Raw genomic sequence first — 16,896 nt, 5'->3', positions numbered from 1 at the left:
AATTTCAATAATATACAATGATATGCAGTACCCAGAATTCACCACTATATGATGCCAACAAAACAATACTCAACCAACACAAGAATATTATGCAATACAGCTTTAAATTTGTGAGAGATATACAATCAATGGATTATGCGGAAAACTCAATCAAGAAGATGACAGATACGAGCCCTTGCTCCACCAAAATTGATGACCAAACTCAGATAATGGTAGTATTGCAACAAAACTTATAAATTATTGGCTTGATGTCAAACTAGGGAATACTAAGATTCCCAACAGAGAGTTTCTCCAATATTATCCCCTTTATTCAGTTATATGCATCGTAACTGAAACAAGAGAAAATACTGATGTGTCAACTAACGTTACACGTCCGCAAATGAGCGGGTATCTGACTAAGTATCAAGCCAATTAATTTAGATCAATACTACATAAAACAAAAATATACATTACCCAAGGGTCAAGTTATGTGCAGAGTCTTGGGGCAGCCAGCTCTCAAGAGTTTTTCCCGATAATCCAAATGATTCTCCAGAGATCTATCATCCAAATGTTTCTTTGTGTTTTTTGTTTTTTTTTCTCTCTCCTTTTTTTTTTTTCCTTTTCTGGTAACTGGTTTCTTAACCCAAAACTTATCAGATGAACACGCCCTCCGAGTTTGGAACTTCCAATCATTGTTGGATGGGTGTGTGCATTGATAAGGAGCCTGACGTCATAATACTACCCAGAATGCACATTTGCCACTGATGTAGTATTAACTGCTCATATCTAGGTGGCACTGTTGTATAAGCAATAGGCATCATACCATTAAGGGTTAACTCATATATGCCTGATATTTTCACTACTACACCTCTAACGTCTAGAGGCCTTGTCTCAGGGCCGAGGGACAAACTTTGATACATGAATGTATACTTTGAGGAACATCTAGACAATTCTCACACTGTGAAATTCATGTTCAGATATGAAAAACAATGAAGCCTCAGAATCTGCAGGTGCGGTGTATCTTCTAACTTTCTAAATGTATAATATATTGTTACTATAACACTAGCTTTTGAACAGCACAGTAATCTTCTCATGGACTTACTTTGGCCTACATGAAAATCCATACAAAACAGTGAATATAAATCAACATTGCTCTTAAAGGCAATGAATACCCATTATAACTAAAATAAGTAGATATAATTGTTTACACTTATGAAAAAGCACAACAATCGTCACTACCTCCCCGAGTCGGGAGTGGGTAATTGCTGCACGCCCCCTCCTTTCTTTCAATTATTCAGTTTTAATAGCTTCTCCCACATTTTCGCTCGATCAAAATAAAATTTCATGAATTGATCTCCCTTGGATGTGGTCTCTCTTTCTCACGCTCCCTCTCCGGGGTGCAACACTGATTCGCCGCTAACCGTGATCAGCATGGTAGGCTCAGAAAAGAAAAGTTGATAGAGCAGATATCCAATTGGATTGTGAACATCACGGGGATGTGCGACATAGTGGGGCAGTATGTTTGCACACGCCTACACGATCTGACTGATGGTTCTGCCCCCTGCAACTTCTGGGTCCCCAAATTCGGCACATGGCCTGAGCTTGCCCTTTACGCATTGGAGGTGCTGGCCTGCCCTGCAGCCAGTGATTTGTCTGAACATGTGTTTAGCACTACTGGAGGGGGTTATCACAGGTTATATTTCCCAATGTTTTGGGGTGTAGCCGAATTTAAAAAAATTAACATAAATGTAAAACCAAAAAGCAGTTGAGGTTACCTCCTCCTCCGCCAGTGCTACTTCCACCTACACAGCCACATCCACCGCCTCCTCAACCTCTTACTCCATATAGCCCTTTCCGTGACATTTTTAGAGCCATTTTAGTGCTCTAAAGTTCGGGTCCCCATTGACTTCAATGGGGTTCAGGTTCGGTGTCAAGTTCGGGTCCCGAACTCGAACTTTTTTGGGAGTAGTCAAAGTGCTGGGTGGGTGACTACTCCCCATGTTACAGGCCGGATTTTGCCAAGCATAAAAACCAGCCAACACTGCCAGGTGTGGTGGATTTACCTCCCTCTGACAGGGGAGCTCAGGAGTCTCTGTGCTGTGAACTGAGGGATTTGAGGTTTGAGCCGAGCTGGTGGACTCAGGCCCCTCTCTAAAGGCGAACAGGCCGTTTATGGACTTGATGAGGCTGAACTGCTAACAGGGTGTGAACTAACACCCAGGAGAAAAGGTGACTTCTATTGTTTATGGACTTTCCTTGTGTGTGAACAAACACCAAGCCACCTGCGTTTTGTGATACACTTTATTTTTATTTTTTAATATCCTTTTTTTATTAAACAACCATTTAAATACAATTAAAATCACATTTGACAACAAAAGGCATATGGGGTCTTCTGAACCACCATCAAAGACAATCAGCCCTGTACAATACCATACGAGGCACCTTGCGATAAATCTCATACATCTAGAAAGAAAAATAACGTAACAAATACCGTACATAGAACAATAAGAGAACTTATTTAAATACATTTCCCTGTACTAAGACCTTCAATTGCCCTGCATATACACCCCAATGAGGTAAAAATATATCCCAATGCACTTGAGGCACTCATATATACACGAGTTAATGTCAATCTCTACCAATTTCCTTTTGGCGGCAGTTACCTGAAAATGCCTCTTCAAAAACTTTTATTTAAATGTTATTCTCGTTTTACATCAGGTAACGACCTATCTATCTAACCTTTTCTTATCCCTCCCCCCATTCCCTTCCCTCTCCCCCATTCCCTTCCCTCTCCCCCACTCCCAAGAAAAGAGAAAAGAAAAGGAAAAAAAAAAAGGGAAAGAAATTTTTTCTCCCCTCCCTTTCCTTAGTTACCCTCTCTGATGGCTCCCCCCACATCCCTCCCAGGACATCTACTTCTCTTCCTTCACCCATCCTTCCCACAATTTGTCCAATTTTTCTTCTTTCCTTTTTGACGCTATATTCACTCTTTCACCTGCTATTGAACTTTTTATTAAACTCTCCCACATTCTAATCGTTAGAGGTCATTTTTCAACCCAGTTTTTTACTATACACCGTCTAGCTTGGAATAATAAAATGGTAGCCAACTCTCTGACTAGTTTGCTCTATATCTTGCATGTCCCCCAAAACGCATATTTTAAAGCTTCAGGGGATATTATATCGATGAGTCCTATCAATTTGTGAGATAAATTTATTCCATGAAATTCTGGATGTGTATACAACTCCATAAAAGGTGTACGTCATCTACTCCTATCTCATCACATTTATGGCATTTACACACCTTATTTTTATAAAATCTCATAAAATTTTTTGGGGTGTAATATAATCAGTGGATGATGAAAAACTGTGTCAGTCTATGCACCGGATTCCTAGAGACTCTCCTTATTCCCATCAAGATTCTCTTCCATCTTTCAGAGTTCATTAAATCCACCACCTCTTCCCATTTCCCCCTCTCTACCATATTTCCTTCCCCATCCACTTTCTGCTGTAATAAAGAATTAGATACAATGGAGATTTTGCGCTTTTCCGTCGTCATCTTAATAAAAAATTTTAGCGGCTGAGGTAGATCTTCTATATCCCTTACGTCTCGCATACATGATCCTATTGCGTGCTTTAACTGTATATAATTAAAAAAATCTTTGTCTGAGACGAAATTTTCCTTCAGCTCTTGAAATCCAATTATTTCCCCATTCTTCCAGACCTGTCTATAAATCCTACACTGATCAAAAAAATAAAGGGAACACTTAAACAACACAATGTAACTCCAAGTCAATCACACTTCTGTGAAATCAAACTGTCCACTTAGGAAGCAACACTGAGTGACAATCAATTTCACATGCTGTTGTGCAAATGGGATAGACAACAGTTGGAAATTATAGGCAATTAGCAAGACACCCCCAATAAAGGAGTGGTTCTGCAGGTGGTAACCACAGACCACTTCTCAGTTCCTATGCTTCCTGGCTGATGTTTTGGTCACTTTTGAATGCTGGCGGTGCTTTCACTCTAGTGGTAGCATGAGACGGAGTCTACAACCCACACAGGTGGCTCAGGTAGTGCAGCTTATCCAGGATGGCAGATCAATGCGAGCTGTGGCAAGAAGGTTTGCTGTGTCTGTCAGCGTAGTGTCCAGAGCATAGAGGCGCTACCAGGAGACAGGCCAGTACATCAGGAGACGTGGAGGAGGCCATAGGAGGGCAACAACCCAGCATCAGGACCGCTACCTCCACCTTTGTGCAAGGAGAAACAGGAGGAGCACTGCCAGAGCCCTGCAAAATGACCTCCAGCAGGCCACAAATGTGCATGTGTCTGCTCAAACGGTCAGAAACAGACTCCATGAGGGTGATATGAGGGCCCGACGTCCACAGGTGGGGGTTGTGCTTACAGCCCAACACCGTGCAGGACGTTTGGCATTTGCCAGAGAACACCAAGATTGGCAAATTCGCCACTGGCACCCTGTGCTCTTCACAGATGAAAGCAGGTTCACACTGAGCACATGTGACAGACGTGACAGAGTCTGGAGACGCGGTGGAGAACGTTCTGCTGCCTGCAACATCCTCCAGCATGACCGGTTTGGCATTGGGTCAGTAATGGTGTGGGGTGGCATTTCTTTGGAGGGCCGCACAGCCCTCCATGTGCACACCAGAGGTAGCCTGACTGCCATTAGGTACCGAGATGAGATCCTCAGACCCCTTGTGAGACCATATGCTGGTGCGGTTGGCCTTCGGTTCCTCCTAATGCAAGACAATGCTAGACCTCATGTGGCTGGAGTGTGTCAGCAGTTCCTGCAAGACGAAGGCATTGATGCTATGGACTGGCCCGCCCGTTCCCCAGACCTGAATCCAATTGAGCACATCTGGGACATCATGTCTCGCTCTATCCACCAACGTCACGTTGCACCACAGACTGTCCAGGAGTTGGCAGATGCTTTAGTCCAGGTCTGGGAGGAGATCCCTCAGGAGACCGTCCGCCACCTCATCAGGAGCATGCACAGGCGTTGTAGGGAGGTCATACAGGCACGTGGAGGCCACACACACTACTGAGCCTCATTTTGACTTGTTTTAAGGACATTACATCAAAGTTGGATCAGCCTGTAGTGTGTTTTTCCACTTTAATTTTGAGTGTGACTCCAAATCCAGACCTCCATGGGTTGAAAAATTTGATTTCCATTTTTGAATTTTTGTGTGATTTTGTTGTCAGCACATTCAACTATGTAAAGAACAAAGTATTTCAGAAGAATATTTAATTAATTCAGATCTAGGATGTGTTATTTTTGTGTTCCCTTTATTTTTTTGAGCAGTGTATATTCCTGCCTGTTTTTCCTTTCAATAGCTCTAAGTAGAGTTGAGCGAACCCGAACTGTAAAGTTCGGGTTCGTACCAAACTTTAGGTTTTTCGGCACCAGGACCCGAACCCGAACATTTACGTAAAAGTTTGGTGTTCAGCGATTTTTATGGCGCTTTTTGAAAGGCTGCAAAGCATCCAATAAGCAAGCGTCATACTACTTGCCCCAAAAGGCCATCTGCAGCATGATTAGCCAACTGCAGCATGTGACCCAGCCTCTATTTAAGCTGGAGTCACTCTGCTCGGATTAGTGTAGGGATAGGCTGCAGCTGCTGTGAGGGAGAGATCAGGGAGAAATCTTATGAAGAACTGCTTCTTTACTCAGCGATCTACAGCAAATGTGTTTTGTGGGTGCAGTGTACAATTTTTTTAAGCCTGCCCTGAGCCAACTACTACTGAAAACTAACTTTTTTTCCTTCAGTTAGTCAATATCAATACATAATCTGCAGCCATTTTATGCAACGATAGTGCACCAGCACAGGATATTTGCATGTCTGCAAGTCCAGAAATACTGCTTTGAGACACTGGGGTTAAAAAAAAAAACTTTCATGTAGTGCACATCTAGGATTATCGCTGTATAAGTGACTGTGACATTTAGGCCAAAAATACTGGCCTTGTTGCTTCCAAGTTGCCTCCTCATTGTACGGTGGGGCGTTTCCTCCACTCCCCACCGTGACAGGTACATAACTTTTACTGCCCACTGCGTGAACCTTCTGACGGCTGTCAAGCATGCAACCCATGGCACCCGTGTAGATTTGGTGTTAACGCCACGGATTGCATGCAGGCCTGCCTCTTATTCTCCTCCTACTCCATCCTCCGTCTCCTCCTTGGCTTACTCCTCCTTTTAAACTGCTACCGCCTCTTCCGCTGCACCCTTCCAGCTCCGCCGAACCTATTCGACGTGTCAGGTGAGACGTTGCCATGCTGTGCTGTGGCTGTTGTGCCTGGAAGCCAAGAGCCACACCGGTCCTGCACTGCTTTCAGCTCTGCGGTCACAGGCCGATCAGTGGCTAACCCTGCTCAATTTGACAGTTGGTAAAGTGGTGTGCAACAACGGTGCCAATCTGCTGAGCCCGCTGAAACAGAGCAAAATGACACACATCCCGTGCATGGCACATGTCCTGAACTTAGTCATGCAGCGATTCGTTGCCAAATACCCCGGGGTCCAGAACGTCTTGCGGCATGCCAGGAAAATCTCTGGCCATTTTAGAAGCTCTTACACGGCCATGGCTTGCCTTGCTGACGTTCAGCGGCGACACCAATTGCCCGTCAGACGTCTGATTTGTGACATCCTGACACGCTGGAACTCCACCTTGTATATGCTTGATAGGCTGCTCCAGCAGCAACACGCCGTTAACGACTACCTGTACTAACTCTGCAACAGGACAGGTTCTGGGGAGCTTTTTTTTTTCACTGCACCAGTGGCTGCTCTTGCGCGACACATGCAGATTTCTGCGGCCATTTGATGAGATCACCAAACTTGTCAGTCGCAGCCAGAGCGTCATCAGTGACATCGTACCTTACGCATTCTTTCTGGAGCGGGCATTGCGTCAAGCCGTCGAGGAGCAGAAGCATGAGGAAGTCGTAATGCTGAAAACATTCCCAGGTGGGGCTACTCCAACTGAATGGTCCTTGTCTTATGTATATACAGCGGCATAAAAGTTTTTTTCTGTCAAGTGAATGCCTAATTTTTGGGGCTTGTACTGGCCTACAGTTAAATTTGTATCCAGTGACCGCCTAATGTACCTACAGCTGAAGAGAAATGGAGAACCACACTCTGAGGGTTCTGGTGCCAACAAAAGGCTGAATTAGCCATGTAACATGTAGTAGAGATTGAGGCACTCAGATCTTTTGGTTTTGCATTTAAGAGGAGATTTATTATTCATACAGTACAGACCAAAAGTTTGGACACACCTTCTCATTCAAAGAGTTTTCTTTATTTTCATGACTATGAAGGCATCAAAACTATGAATTAACACATGTGGAATTATATACATAACAAACAAGTGTGAAACAACTGAAAATATGTCATATTCTAGGTTCTTCAAAGTAGCCACCTTTTGCTTTGATTACTGCTTTGCACACTCTTGGCATTCTCTTGATGAGCTTCAAGAGGTAGTCCCTTGAAATGGTCTTCCAACAGCCTTGAAGGAGTTCCCAGAGATGCTTAGCACTTGTTGGCCCTTTTGCCTTCACTCTGCGGTCCAGCTCACCCCAAACCATCTCGATTGGGTTCAGGTCCGGTGACTGTGGAGGCCAGGTCATCTGGCGCAGCACCCCATCACTCTCCTTCATGGTCAAATAGCCCTTACTTTCAAAGTTTTCCCAATTTTTCGGCTGACTGACCTTCATTTCTTAAAGTAATGATGGCCACTCGTTTTTCTTTACTTAGCTGCTTTTTTCTTGCCATAATACAAATTCTAACAGTCTATTCTGTAGGACTATCAGCTGTGTATCCACCTGACTTCTCAACGCAACTGATGGTCCCAACCCCATTTATAAGGCAAGAAATCCCACTTATTAAATCTGACAGGGCACACCTATGAAGTGAAAACCATTTCAGGGGACTACCTCTTGAAGCTCATCAAGAGAATGCCACTAGTGTGCAAAGCAGTAATCAAAGCAAAAGGTGGCTACTTTGAAGAACCTAGAATATGACATATTTTCAGTTGTTTCACACTTGTTTGTTATGTATATAATTCCACATGTGTTAATTCATAGTTTTGATGCCTTCAGTGTGAATCTACAATTTTCATAGTCATGAAAATAAAGAAAACTCTTTGAATGAGAAGGTGTGTCCAAACTTTTGGTCTGTACTGTATATAATTTTCATAATCCAGCTGCCCAATTTCCACCAAAATCAAAATAAAGAAAGATGACCGGACGTTTCGGTCTCAAATGGACCTTCCTCAGCGGTCAAATTTTTATCTGTAAGGCATGTGGAGTGATCGGCAGGGCGCTAATGTACCTCCAGCCACATTATCACAAGTTATTTTCTGTCAGGTGAATGCCTAATTTTTGGGGCCTGTACTGGCCTACAGTAAAATTTTTAGGCCTCTTATACACTTGCGTTGTCCGGATCCGTCGTGCACTCCATTTGCCGGAAGTGCCCGCCGGATCCGTAACACCGCAAGTGAACTGAAAGCATTTGAAGACGGATCCGTCTTCAAAATGCGTTCAGTGTTACTATGGCACCCAGGACGCTATTAAAGTCCTGGTTGCCATAGTAGTAGTGGGGAGCGGGGGAGCAGTATACTTACCGTTCGTGCGGCTCCCGGGGCGCTCCAGAATGATGTCAGAGCGCCCCATGCGCATGGATGACGTGATCCATGCGACACGTCATCCATGCGCGTGGGGAGCCCTGACGTCACTCTCAAGCGCCCCGGGAGCCGCACGGACGGTAAGTATACTGCTCCCCCGCTCCCCACTACACTTTACCATGGCAACCAGGACTTTAGCGTCCTGGCAGCCATGGTAACCATTCAGAAAAAGCTAAACGTCGGATCCGGTAATGCGCCGAAATGACGTTTAGCTTAAGGCCGGATCCGGATTAATGCCTTTCAGCAAGTGTTCAGGATTTTTGGCCGGAGCAAAAAGCGCAGCATGCTGCGGTATTTTCTCCGGCCAAAAAACGTTCCGGTCCTGAACTGAAGACATCCTGATGCATCCTGAACGGATTTCTCTCCATTCAGAATGCATTGGGATAATCCTGATCAGGATTCTTCCGGCATAGAGCCCCGACGACGGAACTCTATGCCGGAACAGAACAACGCAAGTGTGAAAGAGCCCTTAGCCAGTGACTGCCTAAAGTACCTCCAGACAGATAATCACAAGTTCATTTTTGTCAGTTGAATGACAAATTTTTGGGGCCTGTACTCCCGTGGCATAAAATAAAAAATTTCTAGGCTCCAGCAGGGCACATTTTTGAGAGTTTGCATAAAAATGGCCCAATACATATTTTTGTGGGAATTTTTGCCAATGTTCCCCCTCTGGTATGTCACTTCTTCTTTTGCACTTCTAGTAAGTATTTGGTGGCTGCAAATATGACCTGAAGATTTTTCAGGTTCGCCTGCCATTAAAGTCAATGGGACCCACCGCGAACTCGCGGTTCGCAAACATTTGATCGCAAGCGCACGTTCTCGAACCATCCCGGCCGATGTTCGTCCATCACAACTACTAATGTGTTGATTGCCTCCCTTTCAATTAATGATACAATTACTCAAAATTAGAGATGTCCTGAACTATTCGCCGGCGAACAGTTCCCGGCGAACATCGCTTGTTCGCGTTTGCCGCGGCGGGCGAACATATGCAGTGTTCGGTCCGCCTCCTATACGTCATCATTGAGCAAACTTTGACCCTGTACCTCACAGTCAGCAGACACATTCCAGCCAATCAGCAGCATACCCTGCGTCTCAGACCCTCCCACCTCCTGGACGGCATCCATTTTAGATTCATTCGGAAGCTGCAGTCTTAGTGAGAGGAGGGACAGTGCAGCTGCTGCTGATTTAATAGGGAAATCAATAGTTAGGCCAGTGTATTCAGTGTCCACTACAGTCCTGAAAGACTCATCTGATCTGCTGTAAGGACAGAGTCCTGACAGCACCCCAAAAAGCCCTTTTTAGGGCTAGTACATCAGTCAGCTTTTTTTTTTTTTTTTTTCTCTGTAATCTAACTGCAGTTGCCTGCCAGCGTGTGTGTCAGGCACACAGCGTATACTGTGCCCACTTGCCCAGTGCCACCACTCATATCTGGTGTCACAGTAGCTTGCATTTAAAAAAAAAACAACTTTTTTGACTGTAATATAATTGCAGTTACTTGCCTGAAAGCGTGTGTGTTAGGCGTATAGTGTGTACTGTGCCAACTACTGCCAGTGCACAGTGCCATTCATATCTGGTGTCACAGTAGATTACATTTAAAAAACAAAAAACTAATTTTGACTGTAATAGAATAGCAGTCAGTTGCCTGCAAGTGTGTGTGTTTCAGGCCCTGCCAGTGCACAGTGTCACACCAGTGCAAATCATATCTGGTGTCACAGTAGATTACATTTAAAAAAACAACAGCAATTTTGACTGTAATAGATTGAATAGCAGTTAGTTGTCTGCAAGCGTGTGTGTCAGGCGTACAGCGTCTACTCTGCCAACTTTTGCCAGTGCACAGTGCCACTCATATCTGGTGTCACAGTAGCTTGCACGCATAGTACAACTAAACTAATCTAAAAAAAATGACAGGCAGAGGCAGGCCACCCCGCAGGGGCCGTCGTGGTCATGGTGCTGTGATTCCCTTTGGCCCTAGAATAATGCCCAGTGTTCAGAGGCCATGTACCCTGAACTCTAAAAGTTCTGAGGACATAGTTGACTGGCTAACACAGGACTCCCAATCTTCTACAGCTTCCGCTCGGAACCTTGACGCACCATCCTCCTCCAGCTCAGCTTCGGGCACTTCTCAAGTTACCACTCGCCCGCCTGCTGCCACCACCAACACTAGCACCACAGCTGCTTCACTTGATCTGTCAGAGGAGTTATTTACACATCAGTTCGAAGAAATGAGTGATGCGCAACCATTATTGCCAGAGGATGTAGATAACAGGGATATGTCTCAGTCAGGCAGCATTACACACATGAACGTACGGTGTGATGATTATGATGTTGTCCCCGCTGCTGCTTCCTTTGCTGAGTTGTCAGATACAAGTGAAGCGGTTGATGATGACGATGTGTCCGTGGATGTCACGTGGGTTGCCCGCTCGAAGAGAAGAAGAACAGGGGGAAAGTTCAGATGGCGAGACAGAGGAGGAGGAGACGAGTTGGAAGCAGGGGGAGGTCGTCGCAAAGAGCTAGTGGCACAGTCAGACAGCATGCATCGGCACCCGGGGTCAGCAGACAGCACGCCAATCAACGCATGCTGTTGCCACCACCAGAATGCCGTCATTGCAGAGCTCAGCAGTGTGGCATTTTTTTTGTGTGTCTGCCTCTGACAACAGCGATGCCATTTGCAACCTGTGCCAAAAGAAACTGAGTCGTGGGAAGTCCAACACCCACCTAGTTACAACTGCTTTGCGAAGGCACATGATCTCAAATCACAAACGCCTATGGGATCAACACATGAGTACAAGCTGCACACAAACTCAAAGCCACCATTCTCCTCCTGGTCCAGCATCTTCAGCCACATCAACCATTGCTGTCCTCCTTGCTCCCTCTCAACCATCCGCCACTCCGTCTCTCGCCTTGAGCAGTTCCTGCTCATCTGCCCACAGTCAGGTGTCTGTCAAGGACATGTTTGAGCGTAAGAAGCCAATGTCACAGAGTCACCCCCTTGCCCGGCGTCTGACAGCTGGCTTGTCGGAACTCTTAGCCCGCCAGCTTTTACCATACAAGCTGGTGGAGTCTGAGGCCTTCAAAAAATTTGTAGCTATTGGGACACCGCAGTGGAAGGTACCCAGACGAAATTTCTTTTCACAAAAGGCAATCCCCAACCTGTACTCTGTTGTGCAAAAGGAAGTCATGTCATGTCTGGCACATAGTGTTGGGGCAAGGGTCCATCTGACCACTGATACCTGGTCTGCAAAGCACGGTCAGGGCAGGTATATCACTTACACTGCGCATTGGGTAAACCTGCTGACGGCTGCCAAGCATGGAATGCGTGGCTCTGCAGAGGAGTTGGTGACACTGCCACGACTTGCAGGCAGCCCTACGGCCACCTCCTCTACTCCTCCTACTCCATCCTCTTCTATAACCTCCTTGGCTGAGTCCTCTCTTGCTGCTGCGTATTGCTCCACATCAACTGCACCCCCCCAGCTCCCCAGGGGCTATTCCACATCCCGGATACGACAGTGTCACGCCGTCTTGGGGTTGACTTGCCTGAAAGCAGAGAGAGAGTCACACTGGACCAGCACTCCTGTCCGCCCTGAACGCACAGCTGGATCAGTGGCTGATTCTGCACCAACTGGAGATCAGCAAAGTGGTGTGTGACAACGGAAGCAATTTGTTGGCGGCATTTAATTTGGGCAAGTTGTCACGTGTGCCGTGCATGGCACATGTGTTGAATCTGATTGTACAACGCTTTGTGCATAAGTACCCAGGCTTACAGGACGTCCTCAAGAAGGCCAGGAAGGTATGTGGCCATTTCAGCCGTTCCTACACGGCCATGGTGCACTTTTCAGATATCCAGCGGCGAAACAACATGCCAGCGCTTGATTGGCGACAGCCCGACTCGTTGGAATTCAACACTCCTAATGTTCGACCGCCTGCTCCAACAAGAAAAAGCCGTCAACGAGTATTTGTATGACCGGGGTGCTAGGACAGCCTCTGCGGAGCTGGGAATTTTTTTGCCATGTTACTGGACGCTCATGCGCAATGCCTGTAGGCTCTTGCGTCCTTTTGAGGAGGTGACAAACCTAGTCAGTTGCACTGAAGGCACAATCAGCGACATCATCCCATTTGTTTTCTTCCTGGAGCGTGCCCTGCGAAGAGTGCTGGATCAGGCCGTAGATGAGCATAAAGAGGAAGAGGAAGAGTTGTGGTCACCATCACTACCAGAAACAGCCTTATCAGCATCGCTTGCTAGACCTGCGGCAACGCTGGAGGAGGAGTCTGAGGAAGAGGAGTCAGAGAAGGAATGTGGCTTTGAGGAGGAGGAGGAAGACCAACCACAGCAGGCATCCCAGGGTGCTCGTTGTCACCTATCTGGTACCCGTGGTGTTGTACATGGCTGGGGGGAAGAACAGACTTTCAGTGAGATCAGTGAGGATGAGGAACGGGACATGAGTAGCTCGGCATCAAACCTTGTGCCAATGGGGTCTTTCATGCTGTCGTGCCTGTTGAGGGACCCTCATATAAAAAGGCTGAAGGAGAACGACCTGTACTGGGTGGCCACGCTACTAGACCCCCGGTATAAGCAGAAAGTGCCTGAAATGTTACCGAATTACCGGAAGTCGGAAAGGATGCAGCAGTTCCAAAATAAATTAAAAGTATGCTTTACACAGCGTATAAGGGTGATGTCACAGCACAACGGGAATCTAACAGGGGAAGAGGTGAAAGTAATCCTCCTCCTACCACGACCACGGCGGCAAGGACAGGACGCTTTACAGACGTGTTGTTGATGGAGGACATGCAGAGCTTTTTCAGTCCTACACATCGCCACAGCCCTTCGGGGTCCACCCTCAGAGAGCGACTCCACTCGCCTTAACTCCAGACATCGACACTCTGAGAAGCGATTAACCCCTTGACTACTGGGTGTGCAGGCTTGACCTGTGGCCTGAGCTATCCCAATTTGCGATAGAACTTCTGGCCTGCCCCGCTTCAAGTGTCCTGTCAGAAAGGACCTTCAGTGCAGAAGAAGGTATTGTCACTGAGAAGAGAAGTCGCCTAGGTCAAAAAAGTCTAGATTACCTCACCTTTATTAAGATGAATGAGGCATGGATCCCGAAGGTACTGACAGTGGGCGATACATTTGACTAAAAAAGGCCTGATGAGATGAGCTGCCTTGAGCTAAAAATGGTCCACACGCTGCTGTATTTTATCTCTGCATGCCGGATGACTTGCGTGACTTCTCTGCCACCAACTAGGGTTCAAGCCACAATGTTTTAGTACACTTTCTGCCTGGAAAACACCAATTTTTCTGGCCGCTACTACAGCAGCGGATGCAACAATACCAAATTTTTCAGGCATGTGTACATGCCTAATGTTTCTGGCCTCTGGTGCTGCACTGTGGCTGCAAAAACAAAACAAGAAAAAAGGCACATACATGTGTCAATTCCCCTTCGTGATCGTTACCTTGTTGTGGTGAAGGGGCTTGCGTATCACAATGAAGCGACCACCTCTATGAGTTTGTTGGCAATGGCAATGTTGGCACACCCCAGATGATAAGGTCGTTGCTTCATTGTGACCAGACCAAAAGCGATCGGCTGGATAATTTTGCATAGAAAAAACATTAATTTTATTTGTGATCATCTACAGGGAGTGCAGAATTATTAGGCAAATGAGTATTTTGACCACATCATCCTCTTTATGCATGTTGTCTTACTCCAAGCTGTATAGGCTCGAAAGCCTACTACCAATTAAGCATATTAGGTGATTTTCATCTCTGTAATGAGAAGGGGTGTGGTCTAATGACATCAACACCCTATATTAGGTGTGCATAATTGTTAGGCAACTTCCTTTCCTTTGGCAAAATGGGTCAAAAGAAGGACTTGACAGGCTCAGAAAAGTTAAAAATAGTGAGATATCTTGCAGAGGGATGCAGCACTCTTAAAATTGCAAAGCTTCTGAAGCGTGATCATCAAACAATCAAGCGTTTCATTCAAAATAGTCAACAGGGTCGCAAGAAGCGTGTGGAAAAACCAAGGCGCAAAATAACTGCCCATGAACTGAGAAAAGTCAAGCGTGCAGCTGCCAAGATGCCACTTGCCACCAGTTTGGCCATATTTCAGAGCTGCAACATCACTGGAGTGCCCAAAAGCACAAGGTGTGCAATACTCAGAGACATGGCCAAGGTAAGAAAGGCTGAAAGACGACCACCACTGAACAAGACACACAAGCTGAAACGTCAAGACTGGGCCAAGAAATATCTCAAGACTGATTTTTCTAAGGTTTTATGGACTGATGAAATGAGAGTGAGTCTTGATGGGCCAGATGGATGGGCCCGTGGCTGGATTGGTAAAGGGCAGAGAGCTCCAGTCCGACTCAGACGCCAGCAAGGTGGAGGTGGAGTACTGGTTTGGGCTGGTATCATCAAAGATGAGCTTGTGGGGCCTTTTCGGGTTGAGGATGGAGTCAAGCTCAACTCCCAGTCCTACTGCCAGTTTCTGGAAGACACCTTCTTCAAGCAGTGGTACAGGAAGAAGTCTGCATCCTTCAAGAAAAACATGATTTTCATGCAGGACAATGCTCCATCACACGCGTCCAAGTACTCCACAGCGTGGCTGGCAAGAAAGGGTATAAAAGAAGAAAATCTAATGACATGGCCTCCTTGTTCACCTGATCTGAACCCCATTGAGAACCTGTGGTCCATCATCAAATGTGAGATTTACAAGGAGGGAAAACAGTACACCTCTCTGAACAGTGTCTGGGAGGCTGTGGTTGCTGATGCACGCAATGTTGATGGTGAACAGATCAAAACACTGACAGAATCCATGGATGGCAGGCTTTTGAGTGTCCTTGCAAAGAAAGGTGGCTATATTGGTCACTGATTTGTTTTTGTTTTGTTTTTGAATGTCAGAAATGTATATTTGTGAATGTTGAGATGTTATATTGGTTTCACTGGTAAAAAGAAATAATTGAAATGGGTATATATTTGTTTTTTGTTAAGTTGCCTAATAATTATGCACAGTAATAGTCACCTGCACACACAGATATCCCCCTAAAATAGCTAAAACTAAAAACAAACTAAAAACTACTTCCAAAAATATTCAGCTTTGATATTAATGAGTTTTTTGGGTTCATTGAGAACATGGTTGTTGTTCAATAATAAAATTAATCCTCAAAAATACAACTTGCCTAATAATTCTGCACTCCCTGTAAGGTGATCATTAAAGCCTAGTAGGCCAACAATGGGCCCACACTGCAGAATCATTGTTTTCTGGGTCACTTAACGGTCACTGAACTACCTCAGCACGACCATAGGCTTTGAAAAAAAACCATCGTCTGCAATCTCCCAAACGTGCGCACGAGCACAGTCATCACTATACCAAGATTGACGCATAGAGGAATAAAATTTATGTCATGAGTGTGTCAACTATTGACAACTCTTTGCGGTTGTCTAAAATCTATTCCATACACGTCCCCTGATAGGGGACGTAACAGGGATTAAACTGATAGGAATAGTACTACTTAACACACCACTTATATCTGGTGGCACAGTACATTGCACGGCGCATATGCAGTGCCCCAAATTGGAAGTAGGAGGACCAACCAAGCATCTTTTTCCATCTCCCGGTTCCTAAAATCTATTACACAGACCGGCCCCTGATAGGGGACGTAACAGGGATTAAACTGATAGGAATAGTACTACTTAACATACCACTCATATTGGGATTGCACAGTACATTACACGGCGCACGTGCAGTGCCCCAAATTGGAAGTAAGAGGACCGACCAAGCATCTTTTTCCATCTCCTGGTTCCTAAAATCTATTCCATACACCAGCCCCTGATAGGGGACAAAACAGAGATTAAACTGTTAAGAACAGATTTTTTTTTTTATAAAAAAAAAAAAAAAGAGGACAGCCTCTGCGGAGCTGGGTATTTTTTGGCCGCATTACTGAACGCTCATGCACAATAGCTGTAGGCTCATGCGTCCTTTTGCGGAGGTGACAAACCTGGTGATGGTGGTCAAACCCAAGGCAACATCATCGACCTCATCCCATATGCGTTTTTTCTGGAGCGTGCCCTGGGAAGAGTGCTGGATCAGGCCGTAGATGAGCATGAAGAGGAAGAGGTGTGGTCACTATCACCACCAGAAGCAGCCTTGTCATCGTCGATTGCTGGACCTGCGGCAACGCAGAGAGAGGAGTCTGAAGAAGAGGAGTCAGAGGAGGAAGGTGGCTTTAAGGAGGTGGAAGAACA

At 45.7% G+C, this 16,896-nt stretch overlaps 1 non-coding gene across 1 annotated transcript; it reads right to left on the bottom strand.

The window, feature by feature from the left end:
- Positions 1-16,369: 16,369 nt before the first annotated feature.
- On the bottom strand, positions 16,370-16,552 carry LOC120987364. Its single transcript, XR_005775997.1, has one exon. It is a non-coding gene; the product is annotated as a U2 spliceosomal RNA (small nuclear RNA).
- Positions 16,553-16,896: the final 344 nt, after the last annotated feature.

Source organism: Bufo bufo, chromosome 1 (assembly GCF_905171765.1).
Source record: "Bufo bufo chromosome 1, aBufBuf1.1, whole genome shotgun sequence".
Lineage (NCBI taxonomy): Eukaryota > Metazoa > Chordata > Amphibia > Anura > Bufonidae > Bufo > Bufo bufo.
This window is presented reverse-complemented; position numbering and strand designations above follow the sequence as displayed.